General features: G+C 38.7%; 2 pseudogenes; both read left to right on the top strand.

Moving 5' to 3' along the window:
- Window positions 1-12384: 12384 nt before the first annotated feature.
- Window positions 12385-12993, top strand: LOC118636110 (annotated as a pseudogene).
- A 764-nt stretch (window positions 12994-13757) lies between these two features.
- Window positions 13758-16873, top strand: LOC118636059 (annotated as a pseudogene).
- Window positions 16874-24506: the final 7633 nt, after the last annotated feature.

Raw genomic sequence — 24506 nt, 5'->3', positions numbered from 1 at the left:
GAGGGTGTGGAGAAAAGGGGACTCTAATACACTGCTGGTGGGAATGCAGACTGGTGCAGCCGCTATGGAAAACAATATGGTGCTACCTCAAAAAATTAAAAATTGAACTTCCATTTGACCCAGTGATCCCACTGCTGGGAATATACCCTAAGAAGCCTGAAACACCAATCAGGAAGAATGTATGTACCCCCATGTTCATAGCAGCACTATTTACAATAGCTAAGATCTGGAAACAGCCCAAGTGTCCACCAGTAGACGAATGGATAAAAAAGCGGTGGTACATATACACAATGGAGTACTATGCAGCGGTAAGAAAGAAAGATCTCTTATCCTTTGAGACGACATGGAGGGACCTGGAAAGTATTATCCTAAGTGAAAGAAGCCAAGAAGAAAAAGACAAATACCACATGATCTCACTTATATACGGAATATAATGAACATAACAGTCTGAGGAATACAGTAGACCCAGACACATGGAAGTAGGGCAGAGACTGACATCCCTCAGAAGAGGGGATGGGGGGTGGGGGGGTGGGAAGAGATAAACCACAGAACTTATATGCATGTATGCATGACCAATGGACATGGACAACTGAGCCGGGGACAGGGTGGAGGGGGGTGGGGTTGGGGGTCCCAATGGGGTAAAAAGGTAAAATATCTGTAACAAAAAATAAATAAAAATTCATAAAATAAAAAAAAAATTTTTTTTAAATTAAAAAAAAAAAGAAAGTTAAATAAATCAAATCATACATATAATGTGTGTTTTCTGATGACACTGGAACCAAACTAGAAAGTTATACCCAGAAAAAAATATCTAAACACTCAGATTTTAAATGACACATGTCTAAATAAGCATGAATCAAAGATATCTCAAAGGAAACTTTTTTAAATTAATAGAACTGATTGAAAATGTAAACAAAACATTTCAAAAATTTTGGAATGCATCTATAGCAGTGCTAGGAGAAAAAATTATAGAATTAAAATTCATTAGACTATTGAAATGGTGTTAAGTTAATAAATTAAGTTTCTACATAAAGAAACTATAAACAAAAGAGAAAATAAACCCAAAGCAAGCAGAAGAAAGGAAAGCATACAGTTAAGAGAAGAAATCAATAAAACTCAAAATAGGAAAATAATGAACAAATGAAGCAGAATGTTTCTTCAAAATATCAATAATAATAAAATAAAATTGATAAACCTAACAACAGTAACAAAGATAAAAATAGAGAAAATACAAAACACTATTATCAGGATGAAGTGAATTACCATTGCCAATCCTGCATTCATGGAAGGTGACGTCATTAAGATGGCAACATAGGTTTTCCAACTTCAGTCTTCCTCACAAGAAGACCAACTAGAAATGATCCATTGACAAGACACCATTGTAGAATTCCAGAACCTAGAGGTGAGACAGAAACAACACAATGTACCAAAGAGATGTAGAAGGATTGCATTAGAAGAGTAAAAGGAACAGATTCACTTTGACTATTCACCCCTCCTCTAGGCTGGAACACCACTACACTTAGAGGGACCTCTGTGTCTATAGTTTTTTTCCAGTGGGAAAGAAAGCCCCAGGTGAACATCTAGCTACCCGAGTTTGGAGGTACTGCCAAGAAGGCCCACTCATCTCTGGTCTCATAGGGATCACTGGGGAATCTATGGAAGGTAAACACCAGGAATCAAATATATATACAAAAGGGGTAGGGTTTATAGCAACCAGCTCTTAAATTTTGATATATCATATTCCTACTTACAGCAACAGTCTAACAAGATCCCAGCCAGAAGTTCTGTATCTGCAGAGCCAAAGGTTATCCCTAACTGGCCAGTGAGCTTTGTAAGCAGTTCTGCCTGAATTGGCTAACTGGAATACTGGCAGTAGAGCCTATTTTATTAGCTTTCCTGGGAAGGAAAGCAAACAGCTCCATTCAGTTGCTGAACATAGCCTCCAGTTCGGCCTGACCAGAGAACATGAGCAGTCAAGGAGCCCATCTTTCAGCCTCTCAGACTGGGAGGCCAGCCAACAGCACTGCTCAACTGTTGAGTATAGTCTCTTGCCTTGTATAACCATGTAACCTTAATAGTGACCCTGTGCATCCTTCAACCTTACTTATAGTTTTGCTCATCCACAGAGCCTAGCCTATAGTCTCGTCTGATTATTAAACACAGCCTGAAACACAGCCCAGCTAATGGCCACACTTGACTACAAAGCCAAGCCAGTGGCATTCCCCATAGAAAACAGGCAGTGGCATCACCATAGTAGGGCCACTAATAGCAAGCCACATCTGCCTGTGGATACTACCAGTTGACACTACCAAGCAGAGCTGACTGGTGCAGTTCTTCCCCTGACAAAGTAAAGCTGTAAATTCTAGAAAACTACTTACTTAAATGTGCAAATACAAAATCAAAGATACAAGGATCACAAAGAATCACGTAAAAATGATACCACCAATGGAAATCAATAAAGCTTCCATAGTGAATCTAAACAACAATGCAGCCCAGTTGGTGTGGCTCAGTGGATTGAGTGTCGTCCCATGGACTGAGAGGTCCTACTTCGATTCCTGGTCAGGGTACATGTCTGGGTTGCAGGCTTGATCCCCAATGAGGGGCATGCAGGAAGCAGCCAATTGATGTATCTTTCTCACATCGGTGTTTCTCTCTCTCTCTCTCCTTTCCTCTCTCTAAAAAAAATCAATCAAAGCATTTAAAAAACAATGCATAAACAAAATGAGAAAATCAACACAGAAATAGTATCCACAGAAAATCAGAAATCATAGAGCTGAAAAGTACAATGCATATGCTGAATAATTCAATAGAGGGCTTTCTTTTTTAGAGGCCTTTAGGAGAAGACACAACAAAGCAAATAATAGAATCAGTAAATGTAAAGATAAATCATTTGATATTATGTAGTTAGAAGAGCAACACATAAAAAGAATAAAAAATAAAAGAGTAAAGAAAGCCTATGGGTCTGGTGGGATACCATGAAGACAAATGAAATATACATCATGGGACTCACAAAGGAGAGGAGAAAAATAAAGGAACAGAAAGTCAACTTAAAGCAATAATGTCTGAAAACTTTCCAAACGTGAAGAGACAAATGAACATCCATATTCACGAGGCACAAAGGACCACAAATAGGTTGGACTAGAAAAGAGTTGCACCAAAGCTCATTATAATTAAATTGTCAAAAGTCAAAGACAAAGAGAAAATTTTAAAGCAGCAAGAGAAAAGTGACTTTTCACATACAAAGGAACCCTATAAGGCTACGAGTGGATTTCTTAGCAGAAACTTTGCAGGCCAAGAGAGAGTGGGACAATATTCAAAATATTGAAAGAAAAAGCTGTCAAACAGGAATATTACTACACATGGCAAATCTGTACTTCAGAAATGAAGGTGAGACAAAGACTTTTCAAAAAACAACAAAAGCCCTGGTCAGTTTAGCTCGGTGGTTGGAGCATTGGCTCGTGGACTGAAGGGTCACGAGTTCTATCTCGGTCAAGGGCATGTACCTGGTTTGCAGGTTCGATGCCTGGCCCTGGTTAGGGTCATGCAGGAGGGATACATGGATTGCGATGTGTCTCTCACATTGATGTTTTTCTCTCTCTCCCTCCCTTGTTTCCACTCTCTCTAAAAATAAAATAAAATAAAATTAGTGAAACATGTCCTCAGGGTGGGGATTATAAAAAAAAAGGACTCAGCAGAATATATCACCACTGGAATTGCCTTACAAGGAATATTAAAGGGCATTCTTCAAACTGAAATGAAAGGATGTTCATTAATATTGTAAAAACATATATATGTGTAAAAGTCACAGGTAAAAATAAATATAGTCAAAGTTAGAATCTCTAAAATTATAACGATGGTGCATAAATCACTTACAATTCTAGTTGAAAGGTTAAAAAGCAAACACATGAACAATAACTGTAACTACAATAATTAGTTATTGAATATAAGATATTAAAATATATTTTTAATATCAAATACCTAAACTGTGAGGGGGTGGAAATAAAAGTATAAACTGTCTGTCAGCTATTGAAGTTAAGTTGTTCTCAGGTTAAAATAGTTTGTTATAACAATGAGATATTTTATGTAAGCCTTATGGCAATCAAAAATGAAAAAATCTATAGTACATACACCAAATATGATTAAAAGCTCAAAGTATATCACCACTAAAAGTGATTCAATTACAATGAAAATTAAAGAACAAAGAATTTTTAAAACTAAATGAAATATAATTAACAAAATGAAAATAGTAAGTCCTTACCTATCAATAATTACTTAAAAGTGCATTGATTAAATTATCTAGTCAAAAGACAGAATGGCTGAATAGGAACACTGCCTACAAGAGACTCACTTGAACTTTAAAAACACACAAAATCTAAGAGTGAAGTGATATAAAAAGACATTTTGAACTAATGGTAACCAAAAAAGTTGTGATGACTATACATATATTGGACAAAATGGACTTTAAATCAAAGATAGTCACAGAACAAAAAAAGTCATTATATAATAATGAAGAAGTAAATTAACCAAGAAGGTACAACAATTGTAAATATTTATGCACCCAACATCAGAGTACCAAACATATAAAGCAAATAATAATAAATGTAAAAGGAGAAATAAATAGCAATGCAATAATATTTGGGAATTTTAATACTCCACTCTCAAAAATGAATCGATTATGCAAACACATAATCAGTAAGGAAACAGTGGATTTGAGCAACAATGTAGAGCAAATAAACCTAACAAACATATAGAAAACATGCTATTGAATAGTAGAATGCACATTATTTTCTTAAGTGCACACAGACTATTTTAAAGAAAATCATACATTATTTTTTAATTAATTTATTTAAAAAAAATTATCTTCATTGTTAATTACAGATGTCCCCCTTTCCCCCCTTAACCCTTACTCTCTTCTCCCACCCCATTCCTGCCTTCTCCACACTAATGTCTATGTCCATTGGTTATGCATATATGCATATAAGTTCTTTGGTTTTTCTCTTCCTGCCCCCTCCCCCTTCCCTTTGAGGTTCATCAACCTAACAATCAATGTATACTTCTTGATCCCTTTACCTTTTTCACCCATCCTCCCAACCCCCTCCCATCTGTAAACCAACAAAAAGTTCTCTGTATCTATAAGTTAGTTTCTGTTCTGCTTGTTCATTTTGTTTGTAGATTCAACTGTTGATAGATATGTATTTATTACCATTTTATTGTTCATATTTTTTATCTTCAAGAAGACCCTTCAACATTTCCTGTAATACTGGTTTGGTGGTGATGAACTCCTTTAACTTTTACTTGTCTGGGAAGATCTTTATTTGCCCATCAATTCTAAATGATAATTTGCAGGATAAAGTAATCTTGGTTGTAGGTTGCTGCTTTTCATCACTTTGAATATTTCTTGCCACTGCCTTCTGGCCTGCAAAGTTTCTTTTGAGAAATCAGCTGACAGTCTTATGGGAACTCCCTTGTAGGTAACTAACTGCTTTTCTCTTGCTGCTTTAAGATGATCTCTTTGTCTTGAACCTTTTGCATTTTGATGATGATATGTCTTGGTATGAACATCTTAGGGTCACCTTGTTTGGGACTCTCTGTGCTTCCTGGACTTGTATGTCTGTTTCCTTCACCAAGTTAGAGAAGTTTTCTGTCATTACTTTTTCAAATAAGTTTTCAATTTCCTACTCTTGCTCTTCTCCTTCCAGCACCCTCATGATGCAAATGTTGGTACACATGAAGTTGTCCCAGAGGCTCCTTACACTATCCCCAATTTTTGGACTCTTTTTTCTTTCTGCTGTTCTAACTGGTTGTGTTTTGCTTCCTTATATTTCAAATCGATGGTTTGCTTCTTGGGTTCACCTACTGTACTATTGATTCTCTGTAAATTGTTCTTTATTTCAGTTAGTGCCTCCTTCCTTTCTTACTGTGCACCTTTCATTTCTGACTGGTCCGTTTTTATGCTCTTGAGGTTCTCACTCAGTTCATTGAGCATCGTGAAAACCAGTGTTTTGAACTCTGCATTTGTTAGATTGCTTATCTTTGTTTTGTTTAGCTCTTTTCCTGTCCTTTCTTGTTCTTTTTCTGTCCTTTCATTTGAGACATGTTGCTTTGTCTTCTCCTTTTAGCTACCTCCCTGTGTTTGTTTCTATGTATTAGGTAAATTTTCTATGTCTCCTAGGCTTCATAGGGTGGCCTATTGTAGTAGGTGTCCTAGGGTCCAGTAATACAGCCTCCCTGATCACCCCAGCTGAGCCTTCGAGGTGCACCCCTAGTGTGGGCTGTACACTCTTCTGTTGTAATTGAGTTTCAATTGCTGTTGGCACTTCAGTGGGAGGGATTTACTCAGGCTGATCAGATGCAAGAACTGGCTGTACCCACTGATTACTGACCTATGACTGTGGAGGGTGGCTGAGCCAAGGTTTCTTGTTCCTGTAGTGTTTGCACGGACTCTCCCAGGAGCTTCCGGTTCCAGGGATGAGGCCCTGTGGTGTTTACATGGTCTCGCCCAGGAACCTTTAGTCCCAAGGCCACTTGTTGATCCTGTGTGCTGGCAAGGCCCACACAGGAGCTTCCTGAGTTGCAGGCAAGAATGTATCGACAGTCTGGACCTTCAGCTCAGAGGCCAATGGACACTTTTGGTGTTTGAGAACAATGAAGCTTTTGAACTCCCTCCCCCCCCTTCAATTGGCTATATAATAAACTTGCTGAGCTAGTTTGGAGTCAGTGTTTCTCCATCAGAGAGCAGTGTCTCACCTGGCCCCAGCTTTTCTCTCTATAATGTCTCTGTGTCTTTCTTAGTCTCCCAGCGCCCCTCCTCAAGTCTGGTTCAACTAGCCGTACAGGTCACGGCATCTGACTACCTTGGAGGATCAGTTGTGCAGGGGCCCACCACACAGAGCAAGACTTACTTCAGCAGGGCTCTGGTACCCACTGACTCCACTCCTTGAGTGTGTCGCTTGTGGAGGTGGTTGGGTGGTGGTGCTTTGACATGGTCTGAAGCTGTCCACTGGGTGTGCTGGCTCTGGGGCAAGATCAGCGACTGCCTATGTTCTACCCAGGGCCACCAGGCATAAGCTACAAAGCAACCCGAGGGATGGCAAAAATTCCCAGTACCAACTTGTTTTATGAGTGATTTATACAAACATTTAAAAAGTAACCCTAATTCTTATCAAATTATTCCAAAAAAGAAAGACCTTATTTTACAAGGTCAGCATTATTCTGATACCAAAGTCAGATAGGGCCCTGGCCGGTTTGGCTCAGTGGTTAGAGCGTCAGCCTGAGGTCCACAGAGACCCGGGTTCGGTTCCCGCTAAGGGCACGTACCTCGGTTGCAGTTTGTCCCCGGCCCTGGTTGGGTCGTGTGGGTGGCGGCCACTCGATATGTCCCTTTCACATCGATGTTTCTCTCTCTTCCTCTCTCTCCTTCCCGCTCTATCTGAGTGAAAAATGGAAAAATGTCCTCTGGTGAGGATTAAAAAAACAAACAAAAAAAACAAAACAAAAACAAAGTCAGATGGGGACACAATAAAAAGAAAACTACTAGCTAACATTCCTGATGAATATAAATACAATAATTATCAAGAAATTCTAGCAAATTGAACATCACTGTAAAATGTTTATAGACTGTGGTCAAGTAGTATTCATTTTTGAGATACACGGGTAATTCACTTAATCAGTATGAGTAATGCAGTACATTAATAGAACAAAATACAAATAAAAACATGATCATCTCAATAGATTCTAAAAAACCATTTGACAAAATTTAACATCCTTTCATGATGAGAAACTCTCAACAGGGACGTGACACAAAGGAGACACAAAGTGAAGAGGGGCAAAGAGGGGAGAAGATGCAGGGGAAGAAGACAGAGCCTTGGGCCCAGCACCTGTGCAACAACTTGCAGGATGTGGTCATATGGTCGGGGTTAAACCTCACAGCCAGCCAGCCTGAGGGGAGATCCTCCAAAGCATGAATGGGACAACAATCAAGACCCAATTACAATAGAAGAGGCCGGCCCTTTCATGGGTGGAATTACCCTTCAGGCAGGGTGAATATAAGGGTAAACCTTGATTACTGTGTATGAGACTCCGTGTAGGGATTGACCCCTGAGGGTGAAGTTGTTCCCGGCAGGCTTTGTGCCTGCCAGAATACCTCTTCAGGTGTGCCACTTGTGTGGTTCACAAGGTTAAAGTCTGGTGTGGTCTGAAGCCCACCATTGGTTGCACTGGTTCTGGGTACACTTGAAGTGTGTTCAGGTGCAGGTGAATGTCAGATATTGTGTGTAACTGGCCTTGGATTACCTGTCTGGAGCTACCATGTGCTCTACTGTTTGTGTATGCATCTACTGGACCTGGGTGTTCATGGGAGGGGCCATTCTGTGTAAAAGAGTTGGCTTCCTCCAGCTTCAAGCTGGGGGCAGATCTGTAAAAAGACTGAGGCTCCCTGATGTCCACCTCCACTTGTCAGCTACTCTGACTCTCCCTAAGTTTGCCTGGTCTTTTTCCAGAGCATTCTGAAGAAAGACTTTAGGATGAGGCCAGGCTCACTGTAATCTGTAGCTCCTTCTACAGGTTTCGATCTTGGTAGGGCAGAGCAACCAGGGTCAGGAGGACAGGGATAGTGGGTGCCCTACTTGGGGATAATGCAGTCAGGCACTCAGTGAAGGGTAAATGCTCTCTGCTCCAAAGCCAAACCACTCAGTCTCTGCCAGCTTGTGGAACAACAGGCCTTCACTTGGGCCCACCAGGCCCAGGAGTGTCAGGACACAGAGATGCAGTACCATCAACCCCGGTACCCAATGCTGACCTTGGGAAGTTAACTTAACTTTCTTGTTCGTCATTCCCCAACTGCACGTCTGCCACCAAGGCTCAATGGTGATCAGCACTACGCTCCAGCTTGCATGGCTGCCACTCAGAGACTGGCTTTTGTTTGTGTCCCTCTACATTTCCTTGGGCTTGGGAGAGAGCAGGCTTTCCATTAAACTACCCAAACTCTTTCCTGGCTTTTCCCAGGCTTGTGTTCTTATCCTATATAATGTTTTCCCCAAAGTTTCTCAAGTTTGTCTCCTCCCCTTTCTGATCACCACCTTGGCATCTACTGTATATGAGCTTACTGAAAAGACTTCCTCTGCACCATTTCTCCCTCCCCACATTAGTGGACTGGACTCCCTGGGGTAACTGTAAAGCATCTTTCCTGCCTACTGGGATGCTCAAAGTGACTGTGAAACTGTCCTTTCTTAGTTAATCCAGCTGATTCCATTTGCTCCCTTCCTTTAAGTTAATATCTAACTAACTGCCTACTATAACTTCCTCACCACTCCTATTTATTCTTCTCTTAATAAATTCTCATTTATCTGTATTGCTGAATTAAACTCAGATTTAAGGTATGGACTAAGAGGTACATAGTGCAGAGGAACTGTTCACTCTTTCCCATTAATATTGCTTAAGAGAATATTAGTATTTTTTTAGCAAGTGTGTCTCCCTTGGCTCATGGCAAGCTTTGCAGGCAACTAAAATCCCAAGGCCTTTTTCACATGAGCATCTTGACCATAGCTATACTTTGACCATTTGTACTTGTGCAGCTGATTATTTTAAATTGAAGTACAAGATTTTGCCTTTATTTTGATTAAATTTTATCTTGCCACAGTCAATTGTTTCAGTCAAGGTAGCTTTTGATCCCAATTTGTCATCTCTGAGATTAACTCTCCCTCCCAGCTTTGTGTCAGATGCAAATTTGATCAGTGAATCTTTAGTGTATTTATCAAAATAATTGATAAAAATTATGGATAGATTAAGCTTGAAACTAAACTGTGTGCCATTCAGTAAGTCATGAATCAACACCCTTTGGAGTTCACCACAGGAATAAGAATTCATCAAAATGGATTTCTGTCCAGTCCACTTGACCTTTGAGATTTCCCACTAGCCTGCCACAAAAAAACTTTGTCATATGTTTTTCTGAACTAGAGAGTCTCTAAAGTATTCATCATTCCTCTTATTTAACATAGAATAAATATGGTAGAAACCACCAACAAGGAAAATTTGATTTTCTGGCATGACTTATTCCTAGTGAAAACATTTATCTCTAGTGATTACTGATTTTCTAAGTGCTGGTAAACCATCTGTTTAATAATCAGTTCTGGCATTTTGCAGGCAATTAATATCAAACTCACTGGACTTTAGCTTCTGAAATTATCATTTTTCTCCCTTTGGAAAACAGAAATAAAAGTTGCCAAGCTTCAGTCATTTGGCACCTCTTCCATTTTCTATAGTTTCTCAAAGATGACCAATTGTGGTGCCAAGATTATTCCTTTAAGTTCATTGAATATCATGGTGATATGATTCATAAAATTCTAGGATGTTAGAGTCAAAAGAAGCTTAAAAGATTATCTACTTAAAGCTCCCCATTGTATATGAGGAAAAGATGAGAGGGGAATAGGACCTGCATTAGATAAGCAAGTTAGAGACAATCTTTATTCCTGTTTTACAGAAAGATGGGGTAGAGAGAATGAGGACATATTTCCCTAAAGTCATCATTTTTCCTGAGGGACAACTACTCCTAGGACATTTATTTACCACTTTGAGTAAAGCCTCACTAAAATTCAGGCTCAAGAAGATTGGAGGTAAGATTGGAATGTGGGCAGACACTTAAGGCAAGCATGGATCTTTTACTTTTTATCAATAGTGTGATGTAGTAAAAATAGCACTGGCTTGAGAGTGAAAAGTGCTGGATCTTAATTTCCTGCTCTGTAAAAACCACCTGTGTGACATTTATCATGTCTCTTGCCCTCTCTGGAGGTAAGTAGTCTCATGTTATTAAGGGTCTTTCAGATTATGCCTCTGTCCACCATTCACTCAACAAATATTTATTGACCTAATTTGTGTTAGGCTCTATGCTGAGTCACCTCAGCACAAAGGAATTTTTGAAATGAATTTTAACAGTGAATAGGAAAGGTATATTTTAATTGATGGAACAAAAATGGGGTAGAATGGAAGGAAAGAAGGCTTTCTTCACAAGAGTTTGCTGTGGGGTAGATAGGCTTGAATAAGGCCCACCATGGAAATGCTGCAAAAACATGCCATACAAGGAAGTAAAAAATAAGGAAGGTACTGTGGAGGAAGGGTGAAACAGAGATCAAGGAGATCACTTGGCTTTCCAACACTTTTAAAGTCTCATAGCCATAAGTGAGTAGGTCTTTCCATTTTTTCTTCTTTTTTAACCCCTTCCCTCTTCTTCCATCCCATTTCTCTCTCTCACTTTTTTACACGTGAAGAAACTTGAAGCTCAGAAAGTCCTGAACAACTTGTACCACATAACACAGCTACTAATGTCAGAACCATGTGAAAACTCAGGTTTGTTTGGCTTTTTTCTTCCTACTGGACTATGCTATCTCTCTTGGACATCCATTTTTTGAATTCACTCAAGTCGATCTTCCTTCACCTGTATGCTGAGGCTAAAGATGAAATCATCAAATTCTCAAAGAGGGCCCGATACCTCCAAAAGGAATATAACTGCCAAAATGTCCATTCTCTACCTGAGTGTTCCATGGGTGACCATATCCACACTGGCATATCTTCTCTTCTACACATGTGCACATGTGCCAACAGGCCATACTCACACATACCCACTTCCAAGTGATCTCTGTTTCTGGAAGAAAAGCACAAAGTATAATAAGTAGTTACTTATCTGAACTTGTGTCTGTCTGTGACACCATTTCTTTGGCTCTCACATATTCCAATTCATGTTGCCAAGTAAATTATCAACTTTCTATGAACTACTTATGACTCTGGAAGCAGTGTGTCACTTGGGAGACAGATGGTTGAGGTTTCCTTTCTAACTCTGGACAGTGTTCTGTCTGCTATTATGTGTCTGGTCCTCTGTAAAACTGGACCATAACCCATTGTTCTGGTCTGAGACTCAGTATCAGATTGGCCACTAATGCACCATTGATTGTGGGCCAATTATTTTACCTTTCATGGTCTCACTTTCTTTATCTATAAAATTGAAAAAATAAAACTTACATTATTTAATTCCCAGGGCACACATACATATATTCATAATGTCTGGAGCATTGTTATTGACTTTTGGAACACAGAAGTGTCTAAGACAGACTAAATCCTTTTCTTCATGAAGTTTGGAGACACAGGTAGTATTGAGTGCTGTGAATAAAAACAAAGGAGAGTAAAGAAATAGATAAGGATAGGTAGGGATTACTCTTTTAGATAAGATAGTCAGGGAAGACCTTTCCAAAAAAGTAACATTTGAGCAGAGAATTGATAGGTTATAAGAAGACAGATGGGCAGATTGAGGGCAAGAGTACTCCAGACAAAGGGGTAAAGAGGTGCAAAGGCACTGAGGCAGAAATATGTTTAGGCTTTCCAACTCCGGCCGGCATAATGGATCCTGCAAAGAAGGGTGGGGAGAAGAAGAAGGGCCATTCTGCCATCAAGGAGGTAGTGACCAGAGAGCACACCATCAACATCCACAAGCGCATCCATGGAGTGGGTTTCAAGAAGCGTGCCCCTCGAGCACTCAAGGAGATCCGGAAATTTGCCATGAAGGAGATGGGAACTCCAGATGTACGCATTGACACCAGGCTCAACAAAGCTGTCTGGGCCAAAGGAATAAGGAATGTGCCATACTGTATCCGGGTGCAACCGCACCTGGTTGTCCAGAAAACGTAATGAGGATGAAGATTCACCAAACAAGCTCTATACATTGGTCACCTGTGTACCTGTTACCACTTTCAAAAATCTACAAACAGGCCCTGGCTGGTTTGGTTCAGCGGTTAGAGCGTCGGCCTGCGGTCCGGAGAGACCCGGGTTCGGTTCCCGCTAAGGGCGCGTACCTCCGTTGCAGTTTGTCCCCGGCCCTGGTCGGTTGTGCGGGTGGCAGCCACTCGATGTGTTCCTTTCACATCGATGTTTCTCTCTCTCTCTGTTCCTCTCTCTCCCTCTCCCCCCCAAAAAAAATCTACAGTTAATGTGGATGAGAACTGACTGCTGATTGTTGAATAGTTATAAAATTGCAATATATATATATATATATGCTTAGGATATTGGAGGAATACCAAGGCCAGTGAAGCTCAAGAATTAATACAGAAACCACATCTTATAAAACCACACTTTGACTTGCAGAACAGATATACCGTCTCAAGTCAAATCATAGTTAAGACTGTTCAAACTGATCTAATGGTGTAGCGGCATAATCACAGGTTATAAAATGAAGACCACTGATGGTTTTAACAACTCACCGAGTTTGTAAATACTAACCAATACTTACAAAGATCACCCTATATCTAACTGCAACCCTCAATATCCTATTAGTGCCTTTGTCTAACCCCTTCCCTTTAAGATGTCCCAAAGCATGCGTCTGGTGAACCTGCCCCCTTACTAAAGCAAGTTTTGTATACTTAACTTTCTTTGACAGCAAGTGTATTCCTGGCGATCTTTAACTTATGTACTATAATCAACTGGAGCACAGTGAGTAGTAAGAGATGAAGTCAGAGAAGTTTTGGGGGCCAGATCATGTGGGGTCTTGCAGGCTAAGATAATAATTTTAGGTTTAATCTAAGTGTTGTGGGGTTATTGGAAAGTTTTGACCATGGAATTGATATGATCATATTCAAATTTTCTAGAACCATTCTGCTTTTTGTGTATAAATCAAGTGAGAAGGAGTGTGTACGTATCTAAGACACTATGTACATCTGAGAGATTGTTAATAATGAGGTTACAAGTCAAGAAATTAATGAATAGATATTAGTTAGAATATGGCAGGAAGTGGAAGGTAAACTAAATATTTTGAAGGCAATTTAATGAAGGGAGTATTTACAGAGATGAGGGCAGATTTAAAGGAATCAACAACAGATAAACTGAATGGTGAAACATCCATTTTCTGACAACATTGGAAAGTCATTGCCACTCTTAGACTTGAAGGGGCAAAAGGAAGATAAGATAAGATAAAAGAATAAGATAAAAGAAGATAAGATAAAAGAACATGCATCATGAATAGGGTCTGGCCAGACTGAGACGGTACTGAATCTACTTTTAGACTTAGACCACAGAAACAAAAAACTCCTTAAAACTGGGAACTACCTTTCACTCAGATACTTTGCCTTTGGAAAAATTATACATAAGTGTTACCAACCTCCTTTTCCTTAATGCTTTACTTTCCTAGCAGTCTTTCCTAGCTGGAGTTTGCTCTTCCGAGAAGGCTTATCCTCAGAGCAAAGCAGTCTGGGTAAATGTTTCATGTTAGGGGTCAAGCTAGGTATGTCTCATAGGATCCATTAATAAATTGGCTGTGCTCTCTGCACTGAATGCCAGTGACTTTGGTGAACATGACTCAGTAACTGTGAGACTGATCAACTTGGAGTGAACTGTAGAAATTGAATTTAAGGCTGTGGGAAGCCAAGCCCCATCCCTTGCTGCCATGTGTATCTCTGCCTGAAGCAGCTTGCAAACCTCTCTGATATCTCTCCTCTGCTGCAGACATTAGGCGTCTATTAACACAACATAAGATCATATTAGCTTTTATAGCAGTTCCTTCCTTTTCACTGATGACTCAACTGGAGATTGCAGCCTCTCAAATCTCTTAACACATTTTTTTTTTTTTCACAGAGGTTGCTGCTGTCAAATGAAGTGTCACCTTAAGTGGTAATAAACCTCATAGTAGAAATTGTATAAGGATATTAGGGTGCTTTGTGATTGGAGGAAAAAATAAATTTAAAATGTCAATCTGATCTACAAGGGCTTCTAAACTAAGGAAGTGAAAACTGATCTTTACTATTTTCTTACACCTTTATTGAGCAGTTGCTTTGAGGAAGGCATGAAGAAAGACACTTTCACTTGTACTTTCTTTTTCACCTTTTCTAACAATTTTGGACAGTTTAATAATGGCATCCTTATTTTACTTAAGGGGAAACTGAGGATCAGCCCACGGAAGCTATTTGTCCAAAGGTCATACAGAATTCCAGCTTTGCCACAAACTGGTTTCTTTTAAAAAATTTATTGTTGAAAGTATTACAGATGTCCCTCCCCTTTTCCCCATTGACCCCCTCCTTCCTGCTCTCACCCCCTTCCTGCTATCCCCAAACCTAATGTCCCAGTGGATTGGTTGTGCATATATGCATATAAGTTCCCACCCCTCTCAACCCCCATCCCTCTGAGGTTTGTCAGACGGCTCCCTACTTCTCCTTACTCTGGATCTCTTTTGGTCGACAGCTTATTTTGCTTGTGTTTCTTCATTTTTAGTCTCTTTGGAGCTTAGTTTCTTCATTTGTAAAAGTGAAGTTTTGGCAAGAAAATTTCCAGAAGACTCCTCTGCTGATTTTGGTATAAGTTGTTTACCTTTCTAAGATACCAAGTTGTCATCTTGCCTTCATATACCAGAGACTTTGCATTCAAAACCAGATGTGACAAGAAACTTGGTTTGAAATGATTAAAACAAAAAACGTTTCTACTCTTTAGCTTGCAGTTAAGAAATGACAGCTGATCCCTTATGTAAATATTCACTACATATAAGTACCTTTAATTTAGGGGTTCAGAACATGGAAACTGGAAATAGATTAACTCAAATTTTAATCTTAGCTCTACAATTTCCTAGCTGTGGAACATAGACAGTTTACTTAAACTTTTTGCATTTTGGTTTTATCATTTGTGAAATCAAGTTAATGATCTCTTGCTTTTTAAAGTTGTTATGAAAATGAGCTGAAATAGCCTTTATCAAATGCCCAGTACACAGTTGGTCCTTATTAATTGCAGCAGCTAATTATGATTATTAATTAATTATAATTAACACTTATTGAATTGTGAGTATAAAAAATAGATGCAAATAGCTTTTTAACCTATAAAATATGAAAAAAAATGATTCACTGCTTAGTGAAATCTTAACTTATAATAGCAACAAAAGAAATATTTTCTTAATAAATAAGAAATGTTTCCCCTCTGAGAAGACTCAGAAATGGAACTTACATATCTCTTATGGTATGACAGCCAGTTTTTAGGCTCAGCTTTGTGCCTATTTGACAATATTAGACTTATTTTTTTCTTTCTTTTATCTTATTATAGACGTAAATCATGCGTATGTTATAAAAATTAGAAAATAGATATAATTCCAAAACAATGAAAACGCATGTTTCAAAAAGTTTGCCCATAATTTTACCACCTACAGAAAACTAATGTTAACATTTTGCTAATTAATTTTATGAATTTAATTATTTGTTAATTTATTCAGTACATTTTTTATTGGGTATCTACCAATTTCCAACTACTTTATCAAACCCTAGAGACATTTTTCTTTGCATATGTATGGGTGTAAAAATCTATATCTTTCCCTTCAACATATCTCCTTGAGCAAGGGAAACAAAGGAAAAAATAAACAAATGGGACTACATCAAACTAAAGAGTTTTTGCATAGCAAAATAAAATATCAACAAAATGAAAAGGGAAGCCATGGTTTGGGAGAACATGTTTGCCAATGATACATCTGATGAGGGGTTAATTTACAAAATATATAAAGAACCTATACAACTCCACAAAAGGAAGACAAACAACACAATTATAAAATGGGCAAAGGCCTCTTGGTTTTGAACCTAGTTAGTGGCGACTGGCTAAACGCACCAAGAAGGCTGGAATTGTCGGTAAATAGGGAACCCGTTATGGCGCCTCCCTCAGGAAAATGGTGAAGAAAATTGAAATCAGCCAGCATGCCAAGTACACTTGCTCCTTCTGTGGAAAAACCAAGATGAAGAGACGAGCGGTGGGGATCTGGCACTGTGGTTCCTGCATGAAGACAGTCGCTGGTGGCACCTGGACCTACACCACCACTTCTGCCGTCACTGTCAAGTCTGCCATCAGAACACTGAAGGAACTGAAAAACCAGTAGAAGCTCCACAGTTTGAAACATTGCTAGCCTATAATAAATGGGTTAATTTATATAAAAATATAAAAAAAATGGTCAAAGGACCTGAATAGACACTTCTCCAAAGAGGACATACAGCCCAGCCGGCATGGATCAGTGATTGAGTGTCATCTCATACAACAAGCGTCACCGGTTCGATTCGATTCCTGGTGAGGGCACATGCCCAGGTTGTGGGCTCTATCCCCAGTAGGGGGCATGCAGAAAGCAGCTGGTCAATGTTTCTCTCTCACATCAATGTTTCTCTCTCTTCCTCTCCCTAACTCACTCTTTAAAAAAAAATTAGTGAAACATTTTTTTAAAAAGAGGACATACAGATTGCCAACAGACATATGAAAAAATGCTCAAAGTTACTAATCATAAGAGATGCAAATTAGAACTACAAGGAGGTGTCACCTCACACCTGCCAGTGCTGGTGAGTACGTGGAGAAATAGAAGCCTTGTGCACTGTCAGTGGGAATGCAAACTGGTGCATCCACTGTGGAAAATGGTATGGAGTCTCCTCAAAGAATTAACAGTGGATCTGCTTTTTTTCCCTAGTGATCCAAATGCTGGGACTATATCTTAAGAATCCCAAAACACCAATTTGAAAAGGTATATATACCTCTAGACTCATAGCAGTATCATTTACAATAGCCAAGATCTGGAAACAGCCTAAGTGCCCATCAGTAGATGAGTGGATAAAAAAGCTGTGGTACATTTTCCCAGTAGAATACTACTTGGCCACAAAAGAAGAAACTCTTTCTTACCTTTTGCGACAGCATGGATGGACCTGGTGATTATTATGTTAAGAAAAATAAACCAATTAGAGAGAGACAAATACTATATGATCTCACTTATGTGTGGAATCTAATGAACAAAATTAACTAATGAACAAAATAGAAATGGGGGCATGGATACATGGAACAGACTGACAGCTGTCAGAGGGCAAGGGGTATGAGGGTACTGGATGAAAGAAGATGAAGAGATTAGCCAAAGAATATATGTATGCATAATCATAGGCAAAGACAACAGTATGATGATGGCCAGAAGAGGTGGGATGGTAGGGACTGGATGAAAGAATGTGAATGTATTAGCCAAAGAACATATATGCATAACCCATATACTCAGACAATAGTGTGGTGTTTGCCAGAGGGAAGGGGGTGGGGACTGGGTATAGGTAGGCAAATGACGGAGTGGGGGGTACGGATTGTAGTGATAATACCAAGTGCTACTAAGGATGCAATTTCTCTGGCTCCTCATACATTGCTAGTGGGAATGTAAATTGTACAATCACTCTGGAAAGCAGTTTGGCAATTTCTTAATAAATTGTGTATACAAATAGTATATATTTACATTCTTGGGCAATAATCCTAGAAAAATGAAAATATGTTCACCCAAAAACTCACACAGGAATGTTTCTAACAGCTTTGTTTGTTATAGTACAAAAGTGAAAACAATTCAGATACCCTTCTATGTGTGAATGGTTTAAGAAACTGGTACATCAGTACCATGGTTACTACTCAGTAATACAAAAGAAATTCATTAAACTACTTGGAAAAACCTCCAGGGAATTATAGAAATGAAGAACAGATTAGTGACTTTTGGTGGTTAGGGCAGGGCAGGGGGAGTGATTTTTGTGGGAGGGAAGTGGATATGGCTATGAAATATGTACCATGACAAATCAAAGGTGCATCTATCTTTTCAAATGATTGTTTTTTATTTCTTTTAATAAACATATATGGAATTTCTGGGTAATATGGTAGTTCTATTTTTAAATTTTTGAAGAAACTTCATACCGTTTTACATAGTGATTGCACCAATTCACAATCCTACAAACTGTGTACAAGGGTTTCCTTTTCTCCACATCCTCTCCAATACTTCTTTTGTTGATTTATTGATGATAGCCGTTCTGACATGTATGAGGTAATATATCATTGTGGTTTTAATTTGCATTTCCCTGATGATTAATGGTGTTGAGCATCTCTTCATGGTCTATTGACCATCTAACTGTCCTCTTTGGAAAAGTGTCTTTACCCATTTTTAGTTGGATTGTTTGTTTTTTGGTAAGTTGTATGAGTTCCTTTAATATATTTTATGTTAATCACTTATGGAATGTATCACTGGCTAATTACCTTCTATGCTGCAAGTTGTCTTTTCCTTTTCTTTTCTTGGTTTTCTCACATCTATTACTCTCACCTCTGATTATTCTACTCTAGCCACACTGGCTTCCATGCAGTTACTTTAACATTCCAGGCACCTTCTTTCTCAGGGATTGCACTTACTTTTCCCTTTATATAGAATGCTCTTTTTAATATATATATATATATATATATATATATATATATATATATATATTTTATCCTCACCCGAAAACATTTTTTTCATTTTTTGTTCAGATAGAGTGGGCGGGAGAGAGAGGAAGAGAGAGAAAGAGAGAGAGGGAGAGAGGGGGGGGGAGAGAGAGAGAGAGAGAGAGAGAGAGAGAGAGAAACATTGACGTGAAAGGGACACATCAAGTAGTTGACACCCGCATGACCCAACCAGGACTGGGGACAAGCTGCAACCAAGGTACATGCCCTTAGCGGGAACCGAACCCGGGTCTCTCTGGGCCTCAGGCTGACACTCTAACCACTGAGTCAAACCGGCCGAAGCTAAAATACATTTTTGTTAATTTTTTTAGAGAGAAGAAGGGAGAGTGGGAGAGAGAGAAACAATGATGAAAGAGAACACCCATCGGTTGCCTCCTACACGTCCCCTTTTGGGGATCAAGCCCACAACCTGGGCAGGTGCCCTGACTGGGAATGAAACTGGGACCTCTCAGTCCACGGGACCACACTCAGTCCACGGGACCACACTCAGTCCACTGAGCCACACCAGCCTGGCTAGAATGCTCTTTTCATGATAGTTGCATAGTTCACTTTCTTGCCTCCTTCAACTATTCACTCAAATACTATCTTATCGCCAAGGCCCTAACTTCCCACCCTAACTTAAATTTCTACTGCCTCGCCACATCTTACTCATCTTTCATGTTTTACTTTTTACTTATTCAAGAATTCCCTTATTTCCAGTCATTTAGGTTATTTTGTTTATTACTTACATAAATAATACTGCAATACACTTTCATGCTAAATCTTCAGGCTTGTGGTTTACTATTTCAATAGAATAAGAATGGGCTCATTTAGATTGAGGTAACGTCATGGTCATCTGTGAGTTTTTCACAGTGAGTTGTGCAAAGAAGAATGGATACCATTGACTATCAGTTCTTTTTTAGATAATATAGACTATAATGACTTTTAATTTTAGTAAGAGAAATAGGCTAGACAATATAGATAATTGTCTTTTTAGGATTGAGTGATACCTTATTTGCATTTTAAAGACAGATACATATTGTACTTCCATGAGAACATAGTGTCTATTCAATTTTTCTTAGCAAATTAGAGATTTGTCTTGCCTGGACACAAGAGAGAAGACTCTCAAAGACACTTGATTTCTTTACTTAACTTTGTACATATTGTTGGTTTTCTGGATAGAGGATTTACTGGATAACGCACTTTCTATCAGAGTTAAGGAGTTTGGGGATTTGGGTGCACATGGGCCAGAGAGAAGCTGCAGAAACTAAACACACACTGGCACATGGTCTTAGGTTTGGACAAATCATCTAATGCTTACCTCTATCCCCAGCCATACCATCTGATACTCACACATCTTATTCCATATTTTTCCTGTGACAAATATATGTCATGCTTTGTGGTTTTGCAACACATTTGAGATCTTTCTATATTAGGAAAATATTACACATTTATGAGTCTTATCTCCCCAGTGTATATGCCAGAAACTTACTTTCCTAACCTCTCTTTCAGCTAGTGTAGAAACATATACTCTAAAGTCCACTAATCAGCTGTACCCAATTGAAAATATGATTTTGAAAAGGTCATTATGAGGAAGCAGATGGTGAGCAGGATCCTCCTTATGGGGAGGGTAAAAATAGTAGCATGTGGTGGAGGGAAATCTGACATCAATTATGCGACCTGCAGTTTCTATTACCAATGGGTTTTTTTCTCAGCAGTCTTGTGGCTTGGTCTCAGCCTTATTTATGGTAGTGTAACCTCCCAAACTGGCTCTATACTCTCTCCGCCCACTCATATCCCAAAAGATCCTGTGAGCTGCCTAATATTTTCTAGCAAGTTCCTTCTCTTGTTTGTAACTGAGAACCATGATTGACACACGTTTCAAGTGTTTTTCTATCCTTTTCTCACATCTACCAAGGATCAAGTCTCTCTAGATCTGGGGGCAACTTCGAAAGACCTGGTCTGGGTCTGCAATTTGCTACCTTCTAGGTGTATGACCTGTAAAAAAGTTGCTTACCTTCTCAGTCCTTTCTGGGTCCCTCATATATATATACAAATAAATATTAAAGTCACTCCTACAAATGTCTGTGAGAATTCAATTAAATAACAAGTGTGAAGTGCAGTATCATAATATAAAACATTGATTGTTATTCTAATGAGTTATTTGTCTTATTTGAAAATAAAATAAATGTTGTCTTGGTTAGAAGCTTGGGCTCTAGTTTCAAACTGGGTAGGTTCATATCTCATCTGAGGAACTTCCTAGCTATGAGATCTGGGGAAAATTGGTTAACCACTTTATGCCTTAGTTTCTCTATCTGTAAAATGAAAATATTAGTTACAATGTCATAGAATTTTTGTGAGGATTATATGTTACTATGTATATAGTACTTACTTTATAGTCTAGTGTCCACCATAGAGTAAATGTTTGGTACATTTTTGACACTTTTAGGATGTCTTGAGATAATTCTTTGCATTTGATTATGGCTGGTCTGGTTTATTTATAACTACCAAGTCTATCTTCAAATAGGCCATATGTACTTGACTAAGGTAAAGTTTCTAGATTATTTGTTAGTTACAGTTTACTGCAATTGTGTTGATGTTCAGTAGGAAAATATTTTGACCTGCATGCCTTTGCCCACATGGACCTCATATATAGATTATACTCTTGCTATTTTGCCCCAAGCTCAGAAGATATGAAAAACTGCAGCACTTCAACACTCAACTGCAACTATTGAGGGCAACTCTGGAGTGTACCTGAGGTAGGCATAGCTCAGAACTAGTTTAGGAGTAAGGAACACTTGATTATTGGTAAAAGGGAAACAAGGTAGTGCTCTTTAACCCTTAGCCTCTGAACCTGCTGGTCATTCTTCCTGGAAGAATACTCTTCACTTCAAGCTATTAGGATAAATTACCTCCACAGAAGACTTATACTACATTCTTCCATTCATCTGTATTATTATAGCCTCTGACGTAGCTTATTGTAGCCATTACTACCATAGTGTGCTGTAATTTTCTAATTGTTCATCAGTTTCCTCGTCCTTGGTATCCATAGTTTAAGTACTTACTATCAGGCTGTTTTCTAAGTACTTCCCATGTATTAACAAATTTACAATTCACAAATATCCTAGGAGGTAAGATACATACTTTAGAAATTAAGAAATTCAGGGTCAAAGAAGTTAGGTACCTCACCCAGGGTTATAAATAAATGACAAATTCAGAAATTGAACACAAGCAAATTTTGGAGCCCACACTTTTAACTTCTGGTAGCTGATTATTCCAAGAAAGTGTGAGAGGTTTACTTTTTGGCTCTAAAAAGAATGCCTAAGGTCATTAGGAAATACTTGGTTTGAGGCCGAAGGGCCCGAATCACCCTTATTATGGACTACATCCCAAACCTGCAGAAAGCTCTTTTAGCATCATAGCATAAATTGCTTCATGGACACATGTCAAAGACCTGAGCATTTCTCTGGCCATGGGGGAGTCATTGGAAATGTTAAATCCTTCTTGATTTATATGCCATGTATGACAATTTCTCTCTCCCCTCTCTACTTTCTGCTGTCCTCCTCATATCTAAGGCCTCTCAACAGGCCAGAAGAAGAAATTTCAAAGATGGAGAGAGTAGTGACAGATGTTAACTAGAATTATTGTGGTGATCATTTTACAATATACACAAATATTGAATCGTTATATTGTTTAGCTGAAACTAATATAATGTTATGTAAATTATACATCAATTAAAACAATGAAGGAGAAAGTAGACAGGGGCAGATTCCTAGTATTAGAAAGAGCCTGAAAGGTCATTTAGCATAACCTTTATACCTAATGCATGATTCCGTTTTGTACTATCTATCTGACTAGTAGCTTCTTCTTGCATACATCCAAAGTCAGAGAACATGATTTCTCTCAAAGCAGCCTGTTCTATACTCTAGCAGCTCTGAATTTTAGATAATTCTTACTTGAGTTGAGATGATGCCTGTCTCTCTATAGTTTCTACCACTCAGAGACTCAAGCTCTACTACCAAAAGCATGTTCCTTTTGTTTTGTTATAAGACAATTAGTAGTCTGAATACAGAGAATGTGTTTTTTTCTTTTTCTTCCAAGAACAACCCCAGGTCCCTTACTATAATTTCTCATGTGATTTATAGCACCCTCCTTGGCCTATTAACCCCCCCTCTTAATATTCCTCAGGGAATTTGTTGTTGCCTCAAAATCTAAGGTGCAGAACTGGATACGTAGCACAGATGGGACCTGACCAGGACAAAGGGGATTAAGACGGTCACCCACCTCTTCTTGAATTCCATTTTTCAATCGATGATATTCACCTATATTTAATAGTGGGAATGGTCCTGGCTAATGTTATGAGAGCAAAAGGTTTTGTTGGACTTCTTTTAAGGGCAGTAATAGGTATACCTAAGAGACCATAAAATGTTTTTCAATTTTAAGCCTTTAATTAGCTGAATAGAATAAAGCTGGTTTCAGCCTCAAGAGTTCTGACCTTGAATCTAGCCTCATGTTGATGGCTTCTCCAGATCTATGGCAGATATAAACAAGATTGTAAAGTTCCCTGGATTATGACCAGAAACATTCTGGGCAGGTTGTGGCATACCACTAACACCTTTCTGACCATTTTTTACTGAGCCAACCTACTTGATAGGTATTTCCTGGGTTAATTATTGATTACTATGAACACTGACCATGGCCACATTCACTGCTCCATGGGAGGGAGCTAGAAAAACAGCATCCAGAGAGGATTAAAGCCAATCATGGAAGTAAATGAAGATAAGTTTGACTTTTTTAATACCCAAGCTCCTTCCATAGAATAATAATTCACCATTTCTGAAACAATTTCACATTCATTTGCCCATGAAATTATCCTGAGACTCTGGTTATAACTGAACTTGAGAATGGGTTTTTGGTGCCATATGTTGATCAGGTGCTATGACTTGGATAAACACAATCTGTCTCTTTTGCCTTCTTGGCCAGAGGTCTTAGTGCTGATGGCTCCTTTTTTGTTGAAAGAACAAAGTCAAACCTGAAATTTGGTTTAGAGTTTACCTAAGGACAACTGGAAAGAAAATTGTTACTCTGGTTAATGAAATAGTTGGATTTAAGACATAAAAACATAATAAAAAGAAAGATACTTTTTAGATAGTGAAGGGACTAGAACAGGCTAGGAGATACTGAGAAGGGAATAAAATTACCTAAATTGAGATCAGGCCACATCTTTGCCTCTAGTCACTTTGCTATGGAAAACATTAAGAGAAAAGAAG

Source organism: Molossus molossus, unplaced genomic scaffold, assembly GCF_014108415.1.
Source record: "Molossus molossus isolate mMolMol1 unplaced genomic scaffold, mMolMol1.p scaffold_m16_p_2, whole genome shotgun sequence".
NCBI classification, from domain to species: Eukaryota; Metazoa; Chordata; class Mammalia; order Chiroptera; family Molossidae; genus Molossus; species Molossus molossus.
Note: the sequence above shows the minus strand (reverse complement) of the source record. Positions and strands in the feature narration are given on the sequence as shown.